Raw genomic sequence first — 11,331 nt, forward strand, 5'->3', positions numbered from 1 at the left:
AAAGTCTTCAGTTTTGGGCTGGTAGGTGGCATGGTGGTTAAGGGTGCTGGACTCCCACATGGCCGAGCATAGTTTGAGTCCTGGACCTGGCAGCTTGTTTTCTCACTTTCCCTCTTCCTCTCTTTCTCATACTCTCACTATCTCTCGCTCTGTCCATTTCTAGTCAAATTAAAATAAATATTTAAAGTTAAATATTTAAAAAAATAATAAAGTCTTCAGTTTTGATTGCTCTATGAATCATATACCAGAACTTCTGCAGAAAACACTAATTTTATCTTTATTTTTTCTAAAGTTACATTTCTTATATTCTCAATTGTACCTGGGAGGGGTGGTAGTCCTTTTCGGTGTTCAGATTGAATTTTCAGTCAGTACTCACCTCTGATAAATCATGTCAGGGAATATCTACCAAGCACTTGCTGTGTGCAAGATACCACGCTATAGCTGTTGACTCGATGATGTATGTAAAAATGAAAGAGTATCATCCTACCAGAGAGCAGATTCCAGGGGTGTCAGGCTGAGACCATCCCTATACACTTCATTCCACAGACTCCAGATAAAGGCAGGGGCCAGGCTCTATGCCAGGCTCCAGGTGCTGCAAGCGGCCTGGGCAGGTGTGGCTGCAGTTAGGCTCAGGGCTGCATCCTGTCCTCAGCTGGTGGGTTCCTCTTTTCTGCAGGCTAGTTACTGCCCTTGAAGCTGGCTGACACCCTCTGAACACTGCCATGGTACTGGCGTTTGAGTGGATCACCTTGTTCTTGTGAGGTTCCCGGAGACTCTGTCCCCATGAACAGAAAGAAACCTTTCAACTGCCTAGAGGCTGCTCTCCAGGTAAAAATATACCCTTTGAGCTCTCTCTGGAACACTCCCATCTGTTTGCTTCCCCCCGTTTTAATGTTCACTTTTCTCCTTAAATATTTTACGGCTATGGACATGGTAGGACTGAAGGGAGGCCTCTCACTCAGCAGACTCTTGAAAAACATTTTGAGAGACACAGAGCCATGGAGTCAAGGAGACAGAAGGGTGCGCCATCTGCTCAGTCCCTTGTTTTGGATGTTTTTTTTTTTTTTTTAAAAGTTAAGTCCAGAAAGGTTAACACATTTATCTTTCCTAACTCCTATTAGGACAAAACAGATCTAGGATCGTTCTCCCTGTGTATGTTCCAGATGGTGAAGATGGAATGAATAATGGAAGAAGCCGTTAGTGATGAAAGAAAACCAAATGAAGGGTCTTCCCAAGACAGTGTTTTCCAGATTTTTAACTACAACCTATAGTAAAAAAGTAGTTTTTATCATGACCTAGTATATGCGTATGTATTAGTTTCATGATATATAGGCCAGCAACCTCCCTGCTGAGGGCCTGTCTAGGGAGAAGCATGGCCAGGAGATGAACAGTGAAAACAGCAGCACTTGGAAGAAGTGAATCTCATGAAATCTCTTTCTTATCAAATAATCTTTGTACTAAAAATAAAACTGAGTGGTAAAAAATCCTTCTTGTTCAATATAAACACAGGATAGATTGTTATAGTTGACAGTACAGACATACATGCTACATGATATAAGGGATGCCCTTCAATGTTTTCTATTATTTTCTCTTCCCTTTCCTTCCCTCCTCTTCCATTCTCTTCCCTTCCTTCCTCTATCTCTTTCTCCTTCCCTCTTCCCCTTCTTTCTCTTCCTCCTTTCCTTGTTGAGATTGAGATCACCAAACTGATTTCACAACCCATTCATGAGTTGTAGCCCAAAGTCTTATAAACCTTGTCCCAGGCCGAGTCATAGTGGCACAGGGGAATAGGGTGCCCTGTGTGATACTAGAGCTGTATGGAAGATCTCAGCTTCATATCCCACGTTGAACTGAACATTCACCTATGGGTGCAGCTGTGGTCTTGTCTGACTGAAAGGTTGTGGGAGGATTACAGTATAGCAAGACGCTGTCAAGCATCACTGTCACTCCTTCTCAATAGATAAACTTGTAAATAAAACAAAAACCAAAAACCTGCCCTAGGTTATGAGCTAGGCTGATTGATTGATTAACCAATGGACAGAAGTCTCCATCTAAGTAATTGATTGAGTCTTGCCTTTTTGAATGTCATGAACAAGTTTCTTACCATGGGACCTGTCTCCTTTAGAACCTGTAACATCAGATTCCAGAAAGGCATTTGAAAGACCTGTATGGCTTACGAGGAGCAGCCTCAGAACCCCTAGTGGACCCTTGGTGACTTTAGGGCTTGGAGGATTCCATGAATAAGGTCACTAAGACAGCATGCATCCACTCAGTGTTTGCTTTGGTGGCCTTAACTCAGCAATTTTCTTGCCACTCTTCTACATTTTCCAACTTTGGGTGCCTCTTTCAGCCTTAGGACTCTATAATGTCTCAGAAATCCTAGTTTCTCCAGAAACAGGACAACTCTGAAAAGTAGTGTGCCATGCCATGAAAACTGAGTGCCTGTAGACTTGGCCTATCCTAGATGGAGCAGGGCACCGCCAGTTATTCATTCCAAGTCTGTCTAGCTCCAGGGCCCCATTCCCAGTAGCCCAGCTCATGTCTCTACCGGGTTTTTGGCACTTGCCTTTCCCACCTGCTCCCACATCCCTGAGCCCCAGGCTGAAGGCCTGCTGGCCCGCACACAGCGCTTGTTGGCATGATAAAGCAGAGCTTAGAGGCTGGACGCAGGAAGGTGCAGACTCCCACCTGCACCTCCAAACAGAAGCAGCTCAGAGCTCTCCTAGGCTCCCACGTATTTGCTGGGCCCCTGTCCAAATCCCAGCCAACAATGATGACTCTTTTTCAAGCCCCAACTTTAACTACTGAGACCAGAGAAATGAACCAGGACCCCAGGGTCCTTTCCCATCTAAGACTATAGCTGTGGGTTTTGCAATGATCCACTATTACTCTTATAGGTGATGAAGTGAACCTCATCCTCAATGCCTTTGGGGAATTCTTATTTCATTCCTCTAGGTAAGAGTGCTTTCTGGAAGAACTTGTGATGGCAGTGAGTAGAGGGCTCTGTGGTATGGGAGCAGGAGAGAGTGGGGATAGGGTCATGTCACTGCCAATGAGAAGTGCTGATTCCTTTAGAAAGAAGCCCCCTTTTTCCAGAGGAAAATCTCCAGGGAAGATGATTGGGCAATGATCTTCTTTCCTTCATACCAATGAGCAAAAGCCCCTCAAGCCTCATCCTGGGCACGCCTGCTCCTTTTGCCAGAAGAACAGGAAGGACATTCCGTAAGCAGCCCAGGAATGCATTAAACAACTCTCCCCTGGGGCCCCAACTCCAGAGAGATGTGCTGTTGATAGCTCTTCTCCTCTGCCTTTGGCCTCTGGCCTGGGACAAACACACTACAAAGCATGGCTGCCCCTTTCCGTTGTATTTAAATGTCATGAAATTTGTTGCCATTGTCTAGACTGTTGTTTCTGGTGTCCATTTCCACTCTCAATGGCGTTTACTCTGGACTGAATGGCCGTGGGACTGTGCTCTTTCTATCACCCACATGCCTACAGAAATGTTTTCTGAATCCTTTTGACTGTAAAATCCTATACATGAAAAAGGTATTTGCCATCTCCATACATGAATATTACATATTAAGTCCTGTCATTAGCTAATATCTCAAGGCACACTACACAAGGTGAGATTCATTATCAACATTAATGAACATAAATTCCTATTTCAAATGGTATTCTTGATACTTTCTTCATTTTTTTCTGACTTCCCTGAGACTCCTCCTTCATGTTCAGCTACTTCACCCAACATATCTGATTTATACCATCTGATAAGAGGACCAAGTGGGGACCAGCAGTTAGCTTAATGGCTATGTTGCTGGACTTACATGTAGTCGACCGCAGTTTGAGTCCCGGACCTGGTGGGTTAAACTCATGCCAGGTGCATGTGCATGCGTGCCCAAGATCCCTAGAGGAGAATGGAGGAGGAGGGATTGCGGTGTGGCCACCTCCCCCGGGGGGGGGGTGATTTCTCACTTTCTGTCTCTCTGTTTCTCTCTTTATGGTGAGCGCATGCACTCTATAGCAAAAACCTCTCCCCCCCAAAAAAAAATAAGAGGAAGACCAAGTGATGGTGCTGGTGTCCATCTGAATACTAAATGTATTAAAGCTGAATTTTTCAAAGCTAAAAAATCAAAATGGAAGTTGTAATATTGTCTTCCTATGCCTAATGAATCACATAGCACATGCTCCCTTGGAGGCCATGGCTCTAGACATAGGGGAGCAGGAGTCCGATGCAGAAGGTTCAGCGGGTTTGGGTGACGTTGAGTTTGTAGCATGTCACCAATCAGAGTCTGCTGCCTTGAAATACTGGTCTTTCTCACCACCCTGCCCCTCCTCTACCCTCTGCTTTTTGGAGAAATGGAAGCACTCATCTTAGGGATGAGATCTAGGCAGACTGGTTCAGATTCCATTCTCTTCCTTTTTGGAAGCTTTCTCTCTGTGGGCTGAGCTTCTGTATTTAGGATGGGCTGTTTGATGACCTTGCCTTTAGTTTGGGCCCATGTACATTTGGGATTGCAATAGTTCTACCTTTGGCATGCAGACATTTGAATTGATGATCTTGTGTCTGACAATGCCTCCCAACACATTTTTTTAAGTTCCCAGGTCCTGAGATGGTAGGAAGAGTGGGGACAGGAAGTCAAGTCTGTAGTGTAGTGATAAAGAACTTACATGTTTTTTGATTGGTTAAGTGACTTTGGACAAATTACTTAATCTCTGTGAGCATCAGTTTTGCCATTGGTAAAATGGAGATAAACAATAGTCACAAGGTTTTTGAGGAGTTGAAGTAAAATAACCTGTGTAAAACCTTTAGCATTATGCTGGCACGCAAGTATTCAATGAATATTAACTAAATAGCTAATGGCTATTCATTGTAGTCATTAGCAAAGTGCCTTAAAATTGCCATGGCTCCTGGAGTCTCAACAGAATTTTACCCTTTACCTTGGGTTTTTCATTCTTTCTTTATCTTTTTTTTTTTTTTGGAGAGGTTTTTGCCATAGGGTGCGTGCGCTCACCAGACAGACAGAGACAGAGAGACAGAAAGCGAGAAATCACCCCCCAGGGGGGTCACCCCCCAGGGGGGATGGCCACGTAGCAATCCCTTCTCTTCTATTCTCCTCTCAGGATCTTGGGCACGCATGCACATGCGCCCGGCATGAGTTTTAAGCCACCAGGTCCGGGATGCGAACCGCGGTCTACTACATGGGAGTCCAGCGACACAGTCATTACACTAACTGCTGGTCCCAGGTTTTTCATTCTTATCTCATTAGTTAGGAAGAAAGGGAGGATGGAAGAGAGGGAAGAAAAAAGGAAGTGTGAGAGGAAAAAGGAAGAAAATGCTCAGCCTTGTGATTAAAAAAATAGTATAGGTTTATCAGCAATATTGCAACTTCTTCTTAAAATGACCATATCCTCAAAGCACAACCTAATTTATTTTTGCTTTTTGTCTAATATATTTTAGATTTAGTTTAATTTCTTGGAGGTCCATGGCTTGAGATGGGTTGTTTCCATCTACTGACAGAACAGCAGACTCTGGACTCTGGGGTTTTGTGAGATATTGAGATTATGAAGCTTTGCTAATTGCTTCCAACAGGTCATTCCTCTTTGTGAGAAACAGAAAGGGAGTTGACTCTATCCCATAAGATAAAGGGGAGAACCAATGGAAAGAACTGCCAATGGTGTAGCTTCTTAGAGAGTCTGCAAACTGTCCCACTGGATCTGGGCTGCCTATCACTCTTTGGGGAACAGAGTCAAAAGGAACAAAGGGAGTCATTTGACTGGGGCCACCTAATCCAAAGATGTTGGAGTTTAAAAGACTAAATCGTTTAGGATAGCGATTTTAAACATTTTTTCCCCCAGAAGGCTTGTGCCAGAGAGAAACAGAAAAAGTGAGAGAGCATCTCTATGGGAGATGGCAATGTCACAGTCTCTTCTCCATTTTCCTCTCAGGATTTTTGGCATGCATGCACCCACACAGTGTGCTTCTCAAGCAGCTGAGTCTGGTTGTTGAACTACACAGTCGGCCATGCGGGATCTAGTTGCCTTAACCACCATGCCACCAGCCAGTCCCACAGATAATGATGTTTTGGACTTTGTGCCAACTGTACTTCATACCCAAGGAGGACCCAGCCCTTTGAGGACCTATCTCTTGATTACAAGAAACGAATGGCATTTATATTTTCCTTTTCACGGGTAAGGATTTACAGAAGAACTTAGAATATATAAGATGAAATTTATACTGCAGAATAATGATGCTTTCTTTCAATTCGCTAGCTAGTATGCTTCGGTTGCTTTTTGAAAGCAGTCTGTGAACATCAGTTAGATTTTAGAAGCCACATACATCTGTGTCCAGTAGCATACTGGACCATGCAGCTAGAAGCCTCATACCAATTATTGTGCGGGTCCAGTTGGCCTGAAAGCACGCCAGCCTCTGCATGCATACCTGGAACCCTGGCAGGCTGGAGGACTGGAAAGACAGGATCATTGCATGACCAGGTCTTGTGAAGGGTGCTCTCTCGCTGTCTCTCATGTGTGTGTGTATACCCATGAGCGTGCACACACTTACACATGAACTCTACCAGGAATGGAAAATGAAATCAAATAAAAGGCTGCCCATTATCTATGCAGTTAGCATCTATGGTTCAAGCTGCTTTCTTCTCAAGATATCCCCTCTTGGGCACCAAACAGTCCCTCTGTTAGGTACCAGAGTCAGTTTGCCATAACCTGGACCTTTCATAGTGAGGATTTTTACCTTCTCTTGCCCAATCTCACCAAAAGGTATGTGAAGCCTTTACCATTCTCCAGGCAGAAAGCTAATGGACCAGCCAGAGATAGGAGGAGCCCACACTGGTGCTGGTGGTGTGAGCAGATCCAGGAGGCACTGTAGGGAAGGCAGGATGCTGATGTTCACACTGCCACAAACCCGGACTCCTCTCCAGATGCTCAAAATATTTTGAAGGATGTCTCAAAACTTTTCATAGTATCTCCAGAAACTTTTGCTTCAAACCTTTTTCCTGGGACCTGCACCCCAGGAAAAAGAGGATCTCAACAAATTAGCATTGTGGTATCCTTTGACTCTGTGTCACGTGACAACTCATTATCCTACAGATACAATTTTTAAAAATTATTTCATTATTTTTATTAATTATTATTTTATCACTATTTTTGTTCTTAACTTGTCCAGAGAGAGGGAAAGTGAGAAAGCAAGCCCCACTTGCAGGTACAATTTTAAATCTAGTCTATGGGGGCCAGCAGAGGGCATTGTGGTTAAGGTGCTGGACCCCCACATGGCTGACTGTGGTTCGAGTCCTGGACCTGGCAGCCTTTTCACTTTCTTTCTCTCTCTCTCTTTGTGTCTCTCTGGTGAGCGCACATGTACTATAGCAAATTAAAATAATAATAATAATAAATAAAATTAAATAAATAATTTTGAAAAAAACAACAAAGAAATCTAGTCTGTGAATTTCTAGGGTTAGAAGCAAGAAGAAGGGTTACTCTCAGGTAGGATGCTGGAGATCCTGACTAGGAGGGAGGGACCCAAGCTTGGGTGCTTTATTTCCAGAGAGCATGTACTTGTGAGAGAGAGAAAGAGAGCGCCCCTCAATGGCTATACCTAAAATCTTTTTGTCATGTTGCCTTCTCGTCAGGATTTTGGTCACATATGCACATGTCCTCAGCCTGTTTTTGAAGCCACTGGGGCCAGGATTCAAGCCCCAGTTGGCCATGTGGGATCCAGCTTTCTGTGCATAGCACTTAACCACTGTGATACAAGGGCAGCCCAAGCTTGGGTGCCTCTGTGGCAGCTTCCAAGTCCAGAAAGAATGTGGTGACAAGGCCCAAACCATCTGGGGTTTCTATCCCTTCTTTGCGGGCCTCACCTCAGCTGCACATTCTACCCTTTGCACACTCCTTCTCCCCACCCTTCTATTCTATGCAGACAAGCCAAGTGCTTGCTCTTTGTTCCTGCTCTCCCTCTGTTCCTCGTTAGCCATCAGACTCATCTGTCAAATAGTGGGGAATTTAAGGGCACTCCAGAGCTCACGGTCAATGAATCTGTGATTTGGACCTGCCCAGATAGAAGGATATTATCCCAGTTGCCAACACTATCCCCACACTCTCCCTTCCTTTCCCTTCAATGAAACTAAAACATGGGTGAAGTGGAGTAAGAGAACATTGAAGAACATAGTTCAGATGCCATCATGAAAACACCAGCTGTTGGTTCCTTGCAGGGCTGGGATGGAGGTTCTGGGCAGGATGTGACCCCAGAACAATGAATTCAAACAACCAAATCTTTTTCTATATTCTTGAAGTAATCTCAAATATCCCAGTTCCTTTTCCTCTTTCCAAGAATCTTGTTCTTGATCTTGACAGAATTAGAAGTAAATCCCAGAGGCAAATGTCCAAATCTCCTGTTGCTTCCTAAAGATAATTGAAGTAATTCAACCATTTCCGCCATGTTGAGAGCTGAAACTAGAGAATCAGGTGTCTTTGTATCACTCCCCCACCCTTCGCCCTCATTCCAGGAATCTTAAACTTTGAACTGATACAGTATACCCTGTCGGTTGCGACAATGCAATCTGGCCCAATAGAGAAGCTGATTTTGTGTCTATGACTGGTTTATTTTCTTATCAAACCTCTGAATGTGAGGAGGCACAATTCCTGCCCTGTGGTTAATAATAGTTTCCCTTCTAATCATTTGTTATCTTACAGCATTAAGTGATCCGTTGACATTTGATCCACAGTAATTAAGGATTTATTACTATGTTTCTTTCTCCCAAACAGCATATGCCCTTGAAGTAGAGGGCATCTGGGGACAAATGGTCTTGGAACCAGGACAACTGAAAAAAAAGTCCAGGTGTCAAGATTGCTGAACTATCATCTTAATCCCAGTCTTGAAAAGATGTTTCACTTCTCCTTCTCTTTTTTTTTTTTAAGAATTATTTTATTTTATTTATTATCATTATTATTATTTGTTTAATTTGACCAGAGAGAGAGACACACAGAGAGAAAGGGCAAGTAGGAAAGCAAACCTCCAGGTCCAGGACTTGAACTGTGGTTGGCCATGTGGGAATTCAGTGCCTTAACCACCACATTGGCTGTTGGCCCATCACTTCTTTTTAAAAAATAATGATTTATTTAAATGTATTTGTCATCATTATTATTATTTAGAATTTGCTACAGGTACATGCACTCACCAGAGAGAGAGAGAGAGAAAGAGAGTGAGTGAGAAAGCAAGTTGCCAGGTCTGGGGCTCAAACAGTGGTTGGCCATATGGGAGACCAGTGCCTTAACCACCATGCCACCTACTGGCCCCAAGATGTTTCACTTCTAACAGAACAATATATTAAATGCCCTAAATGATCCTTCCCACTGAAATAACACTTTTCTAATACCTTAAATTTATTACCAAGCTGACATTAAAGAAATAAATACATAGAACTCAAAATGAAGTGAAAGTAGGAACACAAGATGGTAAGCCAGAACTGAAGTTTGCCTTCACTCAGAGTTTTCATAGAGACTTGAGAACCTTGAACTTTCACTTTGATGGTGTCACAGGGCATGGAGGCAGGAGATCAACCCAACGGATTATCCCATAAGAAGCTGATCCCTTAGAGGGTATACCCAAAGACTCTCTGTGTAAGGAGGATGAAAAATAAACCTCCACATAGAAAAGAACAGCAAGAAACTAGTTTAGGTCATTCTGGATGGTAGGAAAAATCATAAATATCATCATAAAGCACAACCACAAGCTAGTGCTTATTTGCATTTGTAGTACAAACCCAAATGTTATGTGATCCAAAGAACCCATAAAATTTCATGGGAAGTGATCTTGGGTTGGTACTGCTCAGGTAACTGGCAGAATCAAGTGTAAATCCTCTCTGCAAGAACTTTCAGCCTCATCCAAGGACTCAAAGACATGCCACAGATGGTAATTACAGGTTACAATGTCATAAAACACACGTGGAAATAATGCACATTGAGTGAGAATCAGTAGAAATAGACCCACAGAGGCCTCAGATGTTGAAACTTTCAAACACATTTAAAATAACTAAGTTTAAAGAAACAAAAAAGAAGCTTGAAAACTAAGGGGGTAGCAAGAGACTATATATAATTAAGACAACTTGAGAAATAACCAGAAAAACTTTTTTTTTAGAGCGAGTTTTTGTTTGTTTGTTTGTCTGCTACAGGGCATATGCACTCACCAGATTACCAGAGAGACAGAAAGATTACCAGAGAGACAGAAAGCAAGAAACCACACCCCCCCTCCCCCCAGGAAAGATGGCCATGCCGTAATTTCTTTTCCTTTATTCTCTTTTTGGGATTTTGGGCACGCATGCACATGCACCAAGCATGAGTTTTAAGCCACTGTGTCTGGGACTTGAACCATAGTCAGCTACATGGTAGTCCAGCAACATAACCGCTATGCTATCTGCTGGTCCCACCAGAAAAACAATTTCTAGAAATAAAAAATAAAGTATTAGATCTTAAAATTTAGTGGATAAATTAAGTAGCAGACAAAACATAGCCAAGGAAAAAATTAGTAAACTGAAAGTTGGAGCTGAGGGGCCAGCAGGTGGCATGGTGGTTGAGGTGCTGGATTCCCAGGTGGCCACCCTGGAACTAGCAGCTTGCTTTCTCAGTCCCTCTCTCACTCTAGTCTCTGTCTAGTCAAATTGAATAATAATAATTAATTAATTTAATTTAATTAATAATTCTTTAAAAAAAAAAAGAAATTTGGAGCTGATAAAGTATTTAGAATGTAGACCAGAAAGCAAAGACATGGAAAATAGAAAAGGTTAATGGATATAAAGGAGAAAGAAGAAAACATTTAATTGTGCCTCATTAGAGTTCTAGTAGGAAATAGAACATGAAAGAATAATCAAATGACAAAATAAATAAATACAAATAAATAAAATAAAATTCACCTAGGGCATGTGTGCATGCATGACCAAAATCTTGAGAGGAGAATGGAAGAGAGGGGGTTATGGCATGGCTATCCACCCTGGGGGTAATTTCTCGCTTTCTTTCTCTCTGTCTCTCTGGTGAGCACACGTGCCCTATACCAAAAATCTCTCTTAAAATAAGAAAGAAAGGGAACCAGCAATTGGCGTAATGGCTATGTCACTGGACTCCCATGCAATCAACTACAGTTCAAGTCCCGGACCCTGTGGCTTAAACTCATGCTGGGTGCATGTGGGTGCATGCCCAAGATCCCAAGAGGACAATGGAGGAGAAGGGATTGTGGTGTGGCCATCCTCCCTGGGGGGGGGGGTGATTTCTCACTTTCTGTCGCTCTGTCTCTCTGTCTTTCTGGAGAGCGCATGTGCCCTACAG

Source organism: Tupaia chinensis, unplaced genomic scaffold (genome assembly GCF_000334495.1).
Source record: "Tupaia chinensis unplaced genomic scaffold, TupChi_1.0 Scaffold145870_1, whole genome shotgun sequence".
Classification (NCBI taxonomy): Eukaryota; Metazoa; Chordata; class Mammalia; order Scandentia; family Tupaiidae; genus Tupaia; species Tupaia belangeri.